The sequence below is a fragment of the Oenanthe melanoleuca genome, chromosome 3 (genome assembly GCF_029582105.1).
Source record: "Oenanthe melanoleuca isolate GR-GAL-2019-014 chromosome 3, OMel1.0, whole genome shotgun sequence".
NCBI classification, from domain to species: domain Eukaryota; kingdom Metazoa; phylum Chordata; class Aves; order Passeriformes; family Muscicapidae; genus Oenanthe; species Oenanthe melanoleuca.
Window position 1 is genome coordinate 106,126,838 of NC_079336.1, and position 15,293 is coordinate 106,142,130.

Here is a 15,293-nt window from a genome sequence, read left to right on the forward strand (position 1 = left end):
CACAAGATACAAATTCTATAGCATTTACATACAGCCTATAAGAATCCTTACATTACCATAGTGTGTTGCACTTTAAACTCTAAAAACTACTCTTTGGACCCTAGCAAGGTCTTCTCTGAACTTTGGACCTGCTCTCCAGCAGAAGACATTGTTCTATCAAGAGGGGATTACTTTTAGCTGGCCATCCTATTGTCTTCTAGTTATTCAGTAACTGAGGTTTCGTATCTCAAAAGTGGCTTTCATTTCAATCTCACTCATGGTTTCCATATTCTCAGAATCTAAGCATTCATATTTGTAAGGTCTTCCTGGTTCATCCTTCCCAACATCGCAGAAATATAGGAAAAAAAGTATTTGGTGTGTCCTTGATAAAAAGAGGTTTTAATAAGATTCAGAAAGGTTTCAATGCATTCCTCACGCAGGATTGGGCTGCATTTTATGGAGAAGTCAGATCCCAAGGGCGTGTAATTCCTGCCTCCCAGAAAGCAGTGGTCTCAGACTTCCAATACAATATAACGTTGTGATTTGCAGAGGGTGAATTTTATGGGGTTTTAGTGAAGTGACCTAGAAAAGGCTCCACTTATCTCTGGATACCTAAACAGGTACGTGAAGCTCAGCTGCCAGGTAAGAGTTTGCTTCAGTGATTCATTGATTTGCAGTGACTTGAACAGAGCTGCTTGCTTTGTGAGTCAACATTTCATAATATTTGGGTGCAGGACTTGACTCCCAAGCACCCTGACAAAATTGTTTATGGAAAGGAAGACATTCTGACAAGACTGGAGTTCACCTGATGCACTAATTTTAAAATAGTATCTTTCTGAGACCTTCTAACTGCAATAATCCTAACTGCACTTTGCCAGCTGAGAGGAAAATAGTACAACGCTGATGAATGGGCAAAGGATGGGATGGTTTGACTGCACTACTGTGATACTGGTAAATTAATTTCATATCCTTGTGCCTTGTATTCCTGCTTGTGAAAGTGAAGGCAACAAAAACCTCATTTCTTCCCCAATGTGGTTATGCTGCCCTTTCAGAGGATAACTTTTCAAGACAGGACAATGCAAAGCAAAGCACAGCCCATGAAGAACACTAAAGCAACAATCATGTATTTTTTGGCATCAGATTGCAAACGTGATTTGCTGTGGGCCCATGGCAAGAACTGCAGAGAAACTGGTTTTCACAAATGAGGCAAAATCTGCTTTTATAGGAAGAATTTACAGATAATCAGCAAGTGAAATAATTTTTTACTTCCCAAAGAAACAGAAAGCTTAAATAAAATCCTGAAGTGCCTTATTTTCAGTAATGGAAAAATAAATCAAAGTGAGAGTTACTAATCTGAGACATATATGATTTAAAAAAAAATTGGGAAAACAAAAAGGAAGAAACATAGAGATAGTTCTAGTTTGTTTAAAACGGAGCTTGTATTACCTATTGCATGTCCTGAGTTAAGCTTGGCAATAAACCAGGGGCTTGGTTTGAAAAAGAAGGACTTTTTCCTTTGCTAACTCAGGTGTGCTCATTAAGAGGAAATTATGTTTGCCTTGGGAATTATGTATTTCTGGTGTGTTCACTAAATTCTTTTAAGTTGCCAATTGAAGTGCTGTGGATCACAAAGAAAGACTCATTACTTGACCGGTTAAAAGGATATGAAGAGATCCATAACTGATTGAAGTCAGCTTCCCCCCAGTTTCCACTTAAGCAACACTTTAAAGTAGGTCAGAGCATTAATTAATTTTTGTATGAAATCTCTCCTTAACCCATCCAGCCTCCCATTGGCTAGTTAATTAAAATCTGCACCATTATTTGGCTGCTACTTTGCAACAAGAAAAAGAAAAAGCTAGTAATTATCCACTGGGGGAATAAATTAATTAGGTTACTATGTGTTAATGCTCAGCAGCTCTCTTGTAGCTGGAAGCCAGAGTCCTTTCTGTCCTGCCTGGGTTTCTAGAAGGTAACTGGGTCACAGGAATATGTGCCTTGGCTTCAGCCTTCGCTGTACTTCCGCTTGAAAATCTTTGTTGAAGATAACCTCCTTAAAATAGAGGCTGTTTCTTCCTGCCTTCTTGCTGGAAACCAGCTCCCTGAGCACCTTACAAGGACCTTGGAAAAGTTTTGACTTCTTGCTGGCAATGAGCAGGGCTTTCCACTCACAGAGCAGCCTCCAGAAAGCCAGGCAGGGTTTCTCACAAGGCTTTGCTGGCCACCCACTGCACGGGTTCCTGCACAGGTGTGCCCCATTCCCTATCACTCACATCGAGGTAACACCCATCACACCTTGCCAATGTGGACTTGGAAACGTCTGTGCAGCAGTATTTAGGCAAGAATCTGATTCCTGTTTTGGGATAGGTTTGTGCCACTCAATTGGCAAAAAAGTGCTGATACTCACTTTTTCTTTAAAAAAGAATCCAAATGTCACATACCCTGACTGGTGAATTTATGCTATGAAAACACAATTTCATGCTTTGGATGTATGAGGAAGAGATGAAGAGAGCAAACAAGATAATTGCCAAGGTAGTAAAATCAGAGAGACCGTGGAGAGCAGATAGGTTGAACTAGGGATTTAAAGGACCTAGGTTCTCCCCTAGCTGGCAACCAGAATAGTTCCCCTGCAACTGAAGGAACTTGCCTGTATTGCACAGGCAAGTGCAAAACTCCTAGTGGCCTTTTGTGTTGACAGTACAATTAGTCCTAAAACCAAGCACCATTTTCTCAGTTATTCACATTACACCAGCAGTACCCATAGGGATATGCCTTTATGCAGCACTTCTGAGAGTGAGTGCCACAAACTTGCAGGCAAATCCTTTATTTTTGTCTTTGCAAAACCTCTCCCACTGATAACTGAATCCCTAATGCCAACATACTTTCATCCTCCTCTGCAGGGAAAATTGTTGGCAGCTTTTCTCAAGCCAGTGTTCATACCCTTCATACCTTCCTTTGCTATCTTCCAAGATACTGCTGTTGTTAGAAGTGCCGAATATGGTGCAGTATTTTGTCTGGGAAAATAATGGAGTCATGTCTATTCTTTGCAATCTGGGTATGATTAAAGACAAATGAGGCTCCTTCCAAACCCTCAGCCCTCATGAACTCTTCACCTGTCTTCCAGTTTTAAGACTTTGTCTTCCAGATTTTATCTCTCTATCTAAAGTTTATCTGCAGTTTGTGCAAGATGTAATCACACTGTAAGATAAAGAAGACACAATGATTATGTACTTCAGAAGAAAAAAATACCGTTGTAAAACACTGATTTATGCTAGAATTTGTTCTCTTAAAACAACAATTGAAGGGCAATGTGTGATGTAAACAATGACAATTGCTTCCTCTTGCCTTTTGAATGCTGGCAATTGCAGTAAAAGATTTTTTCCTGCTCATAAAGTAGTGCATAGTAGTTTACTGTTCATAAAGCATCTTTTCACACTGAAATATAAAGCAGCCTCACATCAGAATATGGAATTAAGATCTCAAATCTTCTGAATTTCAAGGATAACTTACTCTTATTGGCCCTGTAGGCTTTGCTGACCTGTGATGAGAAATGGTTCCTTTCCTTTCCCTAATGCCAGTCTCTACAATGTTCCCAACCCTTGCCCTCCTTTAAAGAGGCATTCAGTGGAGAAGTCACTGGTCATTGATGGATACAGATGATGGATCAGGCTTTTAGCAAGTAAAAAATCACTTTTGGATTTGGGGACAGCTGGGTGGAGGTAGTGGACTTATGGACATGCTTTCCAAATAATCATTTATTCCCATGAATAATCCTCCATTGTGCAAACAGTCCCACTGAACACAGGGATTATAATACAGTTAAGGACAGGAGGATGAAACCCTGAGATAAGAGGCAGAGTAAACAAAGTATGATATTACAGCTATTAATTAATGTGTACTAATAGGCAGATAATGAAGTCAGGATGGCCATGAGTCACGAAGCCTCACTGGTTCCGGAGCTTATCAGCAAAACTGTTCTCAGTGCAAAGCCAGAGTGCCATTTTTAAATATAGCTGCTGTCCATAATCTGAGGCTGTGACCTATCTGTGACTGGGCAACTAGAGGCAACAATGTCAGCAGGGCCTAAAGTTTCAACAGGAGGTCAGTGTTTTCTGTTCAAGTCACTCTCCCTGCTATCCTCTCAGCTAGTGATAATTTTGCTTTATTTTTTTAAGATGCTTAATTTCTTTTGCCTGAGAAAAAGTCAAGGTTTACTTATCTAGGCAGTGTGTTTATATTTTCCTAGTTTCCAGTACATTATGAATCCATACACTGGTTTTGAACTATATTGACAAGGGGGCAAGGCCATGGGAAAATTTGCCGTGAGGCTGTCCCATGTCATTTGCAAGCCAGGTTCCCAGCACCTGAAGGGATGCAGGATCTGTTGGCTATCTTTATTCCTAATTTCATTCTGCTGTACTATTATATTGTGCCACTTTTCTTGGGGTTTTCTTATAGAGATCTGGAAAAGCCATGCACCATCTTCCCCACTTACCCTCCCAGGGGTGCAGAGCAGGATCTTGGTCACGTAGGGCAGAAGGTGCACAAGCAGGACAGGAGAGGTAGAGCCCATGTGCCACTTCTGAGGGAAAACCTGCTGCACAAAAATAGTCTTTAAAACACACAGGTGGGAAATAGATGTTGACAAAAACTTTTCTACTCCAGTATCTGTAATATTTAATCTTAAAACATTTTGTGAAAGGTGCTGTAACTCAGTTAATAAATATAAAAATATCTTAGTTGTGTAGGCATTTTGTGCAAGTGAATCAGTTGGAAAAACAAGATACCTTTGTTTTGTTTCTAGAGTAGTTTGAAAAATACTTTCCTTGTTGAAACAAAAAGGATTTTCTGAATACTGATTTTTGTAGAAACAGCTGCTGTGTGGGAAATTATTTGACCAAAAAAATAATATCACTTTATTTATATTAGAAAATCTGAAAAGCCTGGAGCATGTTGCAAAACAAAGCAAAGAGAAATAAACAGGAAATAAGTGACTGAGTAGTCACAACATTTAAAGGTCGGTTCCCCTTGCTTTGGATTCAAGTTGTACTCTTTCCCAATGTGTATTTTTTTCAAGGAATTTTCTCTCTCTTTTTTTTTTTTTTTCATTTTTTGTGACTCCTTTTCCTTTCCTGCTGTAATTGAATTATTCCCTTTGGCCCGCTAGAAGGTTTGAAAAAAAATAAACTTTATTTTTACTTCACACAGGGTGTGATAATTCCTATGCACAAGTCACAAACTGCACTTCAGAATATGTCAAAACCTGGTTTTAACATTTACTGTCTTTTCAACTACTTTGATTTGATTCAGCCTGATCTTTGGTATGGTTTAGGATCCTTTGAAGAAGATCCATTGGATAAAGGAATTAGAAAGCTCACCTAACAGTTTGTTGAAGTGAGGCAGTCTCCTGTCTCAGAATCAGCCTGCTCCATTCAAAATCCTCCCAGTAATTCCATCCCTGGGATTTTGCAGGTACCTCATACAACCATTCCCTAGCAGAGTCCTCATTTCAGTCAGCATCTAAGAATCTCCACAGATTTTGGCTGCATGCACACAGTCCTGAGATCTGCTGAAAAAGAAGTTTCTGCTCTTGGATTCTCAGTATTCATCAATCTGAAAGACCTTATTGTGGCCTTTCAATACTTAAAGGAGGCTTGTAAGAAACATGGAGAGAGACCTTTTCCCAGGGTCTGTAATAACAGGGCACAGGGTAATGGTTTTAAACTGAAGGAGTGTAGGTTTAGATTGGACATCAAGAATTAGTGTGGCACCAGAGCAAGCTGCCCAGTGAAGTCATGGCTTCAAGTTCAAAGCCAAATTGGATGGAGCTCTGAGAACCCTGACCTAGTGCAAGGTGCCCCTGCCCATGGCGGGATGAGATGGTCTTCAAAGGCTCTTTCCAACACTAACCATGCTATTATTCTGTGTTCTTTAAAACTTCCTTCCAACCCAATCCATTCTGTTAATCTAGTTCCAGTGAACAAGGGTGAATGTTTAGTCTCCAAAAAAAGTGTTTTTAGTTTCTTGTTATCCTTTTACATAACTTATGTTCTGAGCCTGCAGGATACTGGAACTCTGGTTTAATAATGTTAAAAATTGGCTCAGTTGTTCAGGGCTGTAACTATTTGTGGATCAATACTTTGAATGAGAACAGCAGAAATAATTATAGCTAGATCTTGTTCTAGAAGAGAGCAGGAAAACACCACAGGCATACCATTAACACTGAGATAGTTTCTGTGCTCTCATTTTACTCCTCAATTCCACCCATTCTTCTGTACTTTAGAAATATGGAAGTTTTGAATAGTACCTAACTGGCCATAATACAATACTATCAGAATTTAAAGGCAAATACTACTTCACCTTGGGAGTAGGTGGGTGCTGTTTCTTGAGCAGTCTCTCTGTAACACAGTCTGAGCCCAAGGAAATTGCTAACAAAATTGGAGAGTGCCTCAGGTCACCTCCCTGCAAATCAGAACAGGTTTTTTTGGCAGCCCAGAGAATTGCAAGATGCTTTCTGCCACCCCAAATCTGTGCCCCCTTTCCTGCCAGTAGCACCCCCAGGGAACCTGCTGCGTTCCGTGGGGTGTTGGCTGGGTGCAGGTTGACCAGTCAGCCTGGGACTGCAGCACTGCTCTTCCTCACTGGGAGCCTTCCCCACGGACTCCTAATCATTATTTCACCCGACTCCTCAGCAGGGTCAGGTCCCTGGAGGAAGAGCTGTGATAAAGCACGGAGGTTTTACTCTTCTGCAGTTTTTCCAGCAAAAAGCAGTTTGTCTGGATTGTGAGCAGCAGCTGAGCTCTGCAGCTGCAACCTCCCTGGCAGAGCTGCCAGCAGCACCAGGACAGAGGCTCACACATTTCAGTTAATCGGTCATTTATCTGTCTGGGGCCTGTCTGTGCTTTATCTGTGCTGCCCATGCACACAGGCTTGGGGCCAGGCCAGTGCCCCAGCAAACTTGGATGTCTTTTGCTCTCATGGCTGAGAGCAGCCGGGCAGGATTTTCAGTTCTTTTCTGTGGGTTATTTTTTCGACATAAAAGAGTGCTCACATCAACCAACAGGCTGGCTTTGAGTTCTCACTACCTCACACCAGTTACAGCCTAGACTTTGCAGCTCTTCTTTTGCTGCTTTTGGTCCTGGTACTCTTTTTTTTTTTTTTTTTGTGAGAATGTCCATCCAATATTCCAATGGATTTTGCAGTGTTTCAAGGGTTTATCTATACTTATCTGCAGTGAACCTGATAAACCAGTTTTTGCTGTCACTCAAACACTACGCATTGTTCAGCTGTACAATGTGTCTTTTATCATTGATCCTCCATTTTCAAAGTAGTTGCTTTTAACTTTTAAAGCTTTGACTAAAAGGTAAATGGCAAACTATTGAACAGTTCACATGGAGAGCTGTCAGGCTCAGCAAATTATTTTGTCATCTTTAAAATTGCATACACCCATATCTATTCTCAGAATTTTGAAAATGAGAGTTCTTTCTTCCTCCCAGCAAGGAAAATAAGAGTCAGAATTACTTGAAAAGCTTTCTTAGTTTGTATCTTATTAACTATATTAAAATTATTTTTAATAGTTTTTTTTTAATATTTCCAATGCTGTGGGCAGAATAGGAATGTTTTGTTTACAAGAATTACTGGCTGAGCACAACAGGGAGTTAAGAACACAGAGTAAGCATAAAGTAAGTAGCATATTTTCACATTTCCCCTCAGAAGTCCACTTTGAGGTGGCTCACTCTCTTTTATACATCAAGTGATAAATCTGCTTGAGCTGCTCTTTGTCACAACAAACAGTTCCCTAAAAGCTAAAGGCTACTCAGCTTCTGCCTGTTGATGTCCCCACTTAAACCAAGACAGCTCCAACCCTCATCCAACATGAATTTGAGTTGTTTCAGCCCACTGACTCAACATAAAACTAACCCCTTTAAAAATCAACCAACCAGCAACAAAACAAAACCCAAAGCAAAGGCCCCCATTTTCTGACAGAGAGCCGTCCTAGTTCAGTGAAAGGTTAGACAAGAGCCAGAGAAAGTACAAAGGGCAGGTAGGAGGGCAGGAGCAGCTGTAGCAGAGCCAAAATGCTACAGCCAGATGTTAGGCTGGCACCCTCAACTTCTCTCAGACTGACCTTTGCTCCTAAGAAATACTCTGTCTCTGTGGTGTGGCATTCCCAGGAACAGCAGTGCAGTAAACCTAGGGTATTGCCATCCCAAACATGGGAATCGATACCTAATTAATAACCCTAAAAAGGAAAATATTTCAGTCTGCTTCTAAAAGACCTTCATGTCAATAACTGCAGCTTAAAACACATTTCTCTGTCATTAGGAGTATGTGTGGCAGATGGAGGAGAAATGCAAGTAAAGGAGGACAGGAAGAGCTAACATTTTCCTCTGATTAGAGTTGTCCCATTTACTTTCTCCATATTGATATATTCAGTAGAGGCACACTTCAAGAAATGTTGAGTCTGAAAGTACAGAGACCCAAAGGACAATAAGTAGTAAATTTCAGGCCCTGTTGGGCCCTTTGGTGTTCCCACAGGTCATTGAGAACATAATTTTCCTTCTCCCTTGCCAAACACTGGGCACCTCCACACCACAACCCCACATTGTAGCTACTCCTTACCTGCAGAATTCAAAGGAAGCACTTGCATCACTACTACTGTTATCTGGCAGAGCATAAAGTTCAGCTTCACATTTCATTTAAAACACAAACACGACCTTTGAAACGGTATTTTAAATGACAGCAGAGTCAAACTTTCCTGCTGTCATAGGAAGCTGTCTCTCCTTATCTTAAGGTGTTCCTCCTGTTATTGAGATTAAACAAACAAACAAATATTATCTGTGTCATGTTCCACAACTGCTCTTCATTTTCTGACCATTTTCATTGCCTCTTACACAGTGAAATGAGTACTGCTGGGAAAACTAAGCATAGGAATATAGTTCCAGAGACAGCAAGGTGGAGATAGTAGCACAAGAAGATTTTGTGCAAGAACACAGAAGAATGGCTTGTAATTGACTTGTAAACAGAGCTAGGAGGTGACAGAACACCACAAATATATTCATATTTACAAAAATAAAACGAAGTTATGTATATAAGCTCAGTTTTATGTTTCTATACAAAAACCCTGAGTATAGAACTTATTCTAGTTATATTAAAACCTAAAAAGCTTGCCATTTGCAATTGACTTTGGTCAGTTTAAATGTAGTGCTGTGACTGTGCTTGAGTCCTTCAAGTGTTTCACAAACAAATAAACCCACCACCACCAAAACCAACCAAACAAAAAAGCCCCAAAATCAAACAAAGAAAAATTCACAAAACCAACCCTCTCATTCAAATTATGTTTCACTTCAGAAACTACAAACCAGATTAGATCAAGAAGAAAATCATGCTGACATCCTCAAGACTAAATCATAGCATGTCTCATTTCAAATCAGAATTTAATGCCTGCAATATCCTATTGGCACTTGGGGTTTTGTGGTTTTTTTCTTTTAAAAACTTTTGATGCCAAATTTACATAATAATTAACAGTGTTTGAAAGTGACTGAATTTTTGGCATAAGGAAGTAAAACTCTTATTTTTTCCTGCTATAAAGTTGATTATTAATAGTAGCCAAAAGGGGGTTTCATTTTATATTTATGATACTTTATACTTGTTACTTTGTCACTCTATATTTAGTAATGCTTTCATTGCTCACCTTGCAAAGCTCTGGAGAATATGACCGAAGCATTAATTCTCACTGAAGAATGTTTTAACTTTCCCTTCCACATAACAATTGGGACTGGGAGAATGAGAGAGAAGGCAGAGAAGAAAAATCAAAATTGGGGACCAAACCCCTAAACAATCCATAAATCAATCCCAGTCATAGAATGGGTTTGGCCATGAGCCGTTCCAGGGACAGGGCATCCACAACTTCCCCCAGCATCCAGTGTCTTGCTAATATCCAAGTAAAGAATTCCTCCTAACATTTTGTCTAAACCTCCCCTCTTTCAATTTCAAACCATTCCAGCATCACAAAACACCCTTGTAAAAAATCCCTCTCCAGCTAGCCTCGTAGCCTCTTCAGAAGCTCTGAAGTCCCTAAAGGACTGAAAAGAGACCCCAAACTCTCCCTTCTTTTCTCCACGCTGGGTAACTCCAGCTCTTTCATCCTGTCTCCAAAGCAGAGGTGCTGCAGCCTTCTGAGCATCTTCACAGCCTTCTCTGGACTTGTTCCAACAGAAACTTCTCCCTTCTCCTGCTGGGGACCAGAGCTGGACACAGCACTGCAGGTGGGGTGTCACCAGAGCAGAGCAGCAGAGTCACCTCTCTCAGCCTGCTGGCCACCCAGCTTTTAACGTCAAACTGCTGACTCCTCCACAGAGAAAAATACAATATTCTGTACTACAGTAAACATTACAGAAAAAATGCCATTGCACAATGGCCAATTTTTCTAATAATCTTTTCTCATCAGCCTCCATGAGACCAAGAGGCTTTTGCCATTCTGACAGCACGGTTCTTTCTTGATATTTTTCACATCCCTTGGCATCACTTTTCTTTAGTGCTCATAAACCGTCCAGATTTCCCATTAGGGAGTGATACAGCAATATTCTCAGTGCCAGGGAAAAGGTCAGAATTATAAGTGATTCTACAAAAGATCAAAGAACATCAATTTGACACTGCTTGCCTAGTGCTGTGCCTTCATTTGCAGAGTTTTACCAGCTATTTTTATTCCAAATTACCCACCAGACCCAGAACAACTGCAGAAAAATCAAGCGCTATAAAATAAGGAGTGAAATAAATCTGAATATTCGGCTGTCATCAGTACTGGTGTCAGTAAAACCAGATCACTGGAATTCAATGCATGATGTAAAAGAGTAAGCACAGCTGTAATTTGATGTTCACAATCTTTATAGCTACTTGTAGTATCAATGAAGCTTGATTATAGGTTAGATCTATAATTCTGGCAGCTGAAAAAATATGACATTGGCTACAGAAACAGATATAAAACCTTGAAGGCATTTCCTAATGCCTTTTTAGTATAGGTTTGCCAGTGAATTATAAACATCTGCCTCAACTACTTATTTCCTGCACTTGCCAAGTATTTGTCTCATTATTTATAAAAAATTACCTTCCCATTGGGCTTCACATCTCAGCCAGTTCAGCCTCAAGGCTGCTTTGATATTCCACCTGCAGCACACCACACCTGCAAGCAACTTCATTCCATATTGTCATGGCAGGGAGCAAGATACAGTAAGAGGGCAGATTCCCCATGAACCATTCACCTCTTCTTTTGGCTCCTTCACTCCTGCCCAGGGACTTCACCACTACAGTGTCACTGCCAGTACAAAGGGAGAACATTTTACCCTCTGGTTAAGTATTAGCAATTCTCATTCAACTTGTTAATTTTTATTGAATAAGAAAACACGTTTTCCAACAGGTGCAACAGGGTTTAAATAGAGTTTGTGCTTGCCCACTGGAAACAGCTCTCATAACCTTGTCTTTCTGGATCTCTCTGGGACTTTTGCAAACAGCACCTCAATTCAATGCAAGTTCTATAATATAAAACCAAATTTCCCTTGTTTTATTTCTTTTTTTTTTTTTCTTCCTGTATAAAAAGGGAGAGCAGGTCATCAACATTAACTTTTCAGACAGACATTTAAGAAGAGTTCTATAAACTGATCCACGTGCTCTAATTACTGTACAATTCTGTATCCTCTTAAAGAGTAGCTGAGACTTGTCTGCTGCATCATGGCAAAGTATGAGTGTACCTGATCCAACCATATTTAAGCAACTCCTTTGGGAGGAAAAAAGAAAGTGTGCTGGGAAGTTTAATTAAATGTAGACTTTTCTTCAGATTAAGTAAGTCAACATAAAACAGTATTTTCCATCCCACCCTCTTCCTACTTGCTCCACAGTGATGTACATCTTTAACAAAATGAACACAAGTTATTTCTTGAATCCATTTAGTGCCTAAACTATAATTTTTACCTACAGTGAATTAGGGAAGGAAATGCAATATTAATTTGACAAAACAAAGCCCATTTTTTTTTTTTAAATTAACACTAGGGTTGAATGTATTTCTAGTTTTTAACAAAAAATTTAATGGTACAGTTTTATAATATGCCTGGCATGACATCAAATTTTTGAAAAATTTAACACATCAAACCATGTTTGAAAGTGTTCAGTTCTATCACTGCTTTATAAGAAATTCCTTGAACTAGTAATGCCTAAAAACAGAGAAAAGAAAACAAATAGACAATTGCTTTTCTAACTACTGTTTTCTCTAAAGTTTCTTTTTTCTTTCTTGACTCAGTAGTGAATACACCTGGAGAAGTGATGGCTCCTAATGTTTTCCTAAATACCAAGGGTTTGTTACTAAAGAAGTTCGCATCTGTGTTTAACAAGAGAATCACTTTCCACAAACCCTCCCCTCCTCCTTATCCAGAGAAATTTCTCTTATCTTTTTCACTTAAAAATGAGTTGCTTTCAGCTATTATTTCCTTTTATGTTTTCCCACCTTTCTTTCCTTGAAGCTTGCAACACTAACATAGAGACCTCAGCAGTTTAGATGCATTAGACACTTTTCAGATGTACAGCATCAGATACTAACATTTGTTTTCCCTATAATACCTGGTGGAATGTCACAAATTACTGATAAACACAACTAGATCTACAGGGCATGAATAAATGGAAAATAGCCCTCTATTTAAATGGCAAATTGAGGGACAACATAGAGAAGCATTCCTGTAACAGCACTAACTCCCAGCACAAGACAGGGTAAATGGTCTCAGCTACAAAACAGAGCACAACAAAAACACAGAGAAAAACAGTTTCCCTTTATCTGCTAATATGTTGTTGGATGAGTTCCCGTGGGCCACCCCGTTGTCATAAAATCAGGTCTCAGGAAGGCCACGAGGTTGTGGTTCCAAATGCAGCAATACCCTGTAGTGCAGCAGATTCATCGCACACAACATCTACCCTGAAACAAACACAAGTACCAGACATTCTGCCTGCAGCTCCAGAACTCCAGCATGGGCGTTCCCACTTCGGTTTGCCTTGGCACCATTGCCATGAGGATGGGTTTTCAGCTGTACCACGTATGACAGCCCTTTGGTTCGTCTGGCTGGGCATGGAGGCAACCAGACACGGACAGAGAAAGAGGCAGGAGCTGCACAAGAGCAGGGAATGTCCCTGGGAACCCCAAGAGGGCTGTGTCTGGAGCAGGGCACGCCGGCTCCTGCCTCCCCTCATGTCAGCGGGCGGCAGAGGCTGAATCCTGGGCGCAGGGCTGGGACAGCGACACGGGCAGCGCCTCAGGAAAGCACACAGGGACAGAGGGCCACCACTAAAACAAGGGAGATCAAAGCCCTTGAAAAAGGGCATGGCGCCTGCCCCTTTATACCACAAAAAAATCCACCGGGTCTTTGGTGCTATAGGCTTACACCCAGCTTAAACCATAGCAAAGCTTAAGGAAGCAGAGCCCCCTATCCTTAGGGCAGCCCTCACACTCCCAGGCTGCACATGGAGGACACTAACTGAGGGATTAAGGGGTTACCCATACTCAAAGAGTCCTCCATAAGCAAAGAGTGTGCGGATTGTAGAAGCAGCCTGACTGGCCTCAGCAAAGCCTCCATCCACCCCTCACCGACCCCGTCCCCAGCACCTCCCGCCCGCGAGGGACGGCGCTCCACTCAGCGCCGGGGCTTTCAAGGGAAGGGCGCGCGCCCCTCCCGCCCTGCGCGCCCCGCCCTGATTGGCTGCGGCGGGAGGGGCGGGGCCGGGAGGGAGGCGTTACCGGGGGTCACGTGGCCGCCTCCTCCCCGGTGCGCTCGGGGGCAGCTGGATCCGGCTGCCGGGCACGCCGCCCCCCGCTCTGCCTCCGCCGCCTTGTCAGCGGCCCCGGGCAGGCGAAGAGGAGCCCGGACAGCGCCGCTCGCAGCCCCGCACCAAGGGTGGGCAGCCGGCTGTAGCGCTCGGCCAGGTCAGTACACACCGCCGGCTGAGGGGGCGCGGGACCAGCGGGAGTGCGGTGGGGGTGCGTGGCGGCGGCGGCGGCAGCAAGGGGCGGTCAAGGGGCGCTCCTGAGGAGGTCTTGGAGGCTGGAGGAGGTCGGGTCGCGCTGCGGTGTCGGGAGAGCGCCGAGGGAGTGGCGCGGTGCCCTCTGAGGACGGTACCGGGGGGATGGCGCGGGGAAGCGCCGGTGCTCGGCGCTCGGGAGAGGTGAGTAGGGCAGAGCTCCCCCGCCGTGCGCAGGCAGCCGTAAGCCGCCCCCGGACCCCCGGTGCCGCTCGGAGCCCCCGTGCGCCTGCCCCCGCTACCCGCACTCCCCACGCCCCCCTCGGCTCCGCCCCGCCCCGGGCCCGCCCTCCTTCCCCGCCGCTGTCGAGGAACGGCCCCGGCGCTTCCCGCGCTCCCATTGGCCGTGGCGGAGCGGGCGGGGCCGCCGCCGCTGTCACGTGGTTGGCGGGGGGCAGCTGGAACCGGTTGGGGCCGCGCCGCCCCCTCCCCACCCCGACAGGCGGCCCCGGGCGGCGGCCCCGGCAGGAGGGGCGGGGAGCGCGGGCAGCGCCGTCCGCAGCCTCGCACAAAGCGAGCGGAGGTCCGGAGCGCCGCGCCGCTTCGCCAGGTCAGTCGGCGTCGCTGGCCGCGTGTCCCGGTGGGGCTGCGCGGTGGCGGAATGGATGGTCGGTGCGGCTGAACGGGGTCTCTGCGGAGAGGGCTCTGAGGGAGCGGTCCCGCGCTTCCCACAGAACTGCGGGGCCGGTGTCTCGTCTGAGAGGAAGGAGCGCGTCGCCCGGGGACCGGGACGTCACCCTCAGGTTTCCTGAGAGGCTGGACGAGCGCGGCTCCTTGCACCGGCGGCTGCCGCGGTGCCGGGAGCGGTGCGGGCCGGGCCCGGCTGTCACCCGGCGCGGTGCCGGGAGCGGTGCGGGCCGGGCCCGGCTGTCACCCGGCGCGGTGCCGGGAGCGCTGCGGGCCGGGCCCGGCTGTCACCCGGCGCGGTGCCGGGAGCGCTGCGGGCCGGGCCCGGCTGTCACCCGGCGCGGTGCCGGGAGCGCTGCGGGCCGGGCCTGGCTGTCACCCGGCGCGGTGCCGGGAGCGGTGCGGGCCGGGCAGTGCGGCCGGCCGCTCTGTTTGTTTACGTCGCCGCCTGGAGCGCTGGCCCGGGGCGGTCCCGCGGCTGCCGCATTATGCAAGCAGCCGGGCCGGGGCGGGCCCGGGGACGTGGCGCGCCGCCTTCCCGGCCGGGATCCCGTCCCGGCGGTGCCTTGCGGGCCGCGGGGAGCCCCCGGTCCTGGCCCGGCCGGGCTGCGAGGGGCGGCGGGCCGGGCGCGCTG

General features: G+C 44.9%; 1 long non-coding RNA gene across 3 annotated transcripts; it reads right to left on the reverse strand.

Moving 5' to 3' along the window:
• Positions 1-4,417: 4,417 nt before the first annotated feature.
• On the reverse strand, positions 4,418-14,245 carry LOC130251680 (uncharacterized). 3 transcript variants are annotated; one of them, XR_008840199.1, is made up of 6 exons: positions 13,751-14,245; positions 11,084-11,290; positions 9,671-9,754; positions 8,599-8,779; positions 6,337-6,438; positions 4,418-4,570 (listed from the first exon to the last, which is right to left on the reverse strand). It is a non-coding gene; the product is annotated as an uncharacterized LOC130251680 (long non-coding RNA). The 3 variants fall into 3 exon arrangements; XR_008840200.1 differs by lacking the exon at positions 8,599-8,779 and having other exon boundaries at positions 13,751-13,808; XR_008840198.1 differs by lacking the exon at positions 13,751-14,245 and having other exon boundaries at positions 11,084-13,630.
• Positions 14,246-15,293: the final 1,048 nt, after the last annotated feature.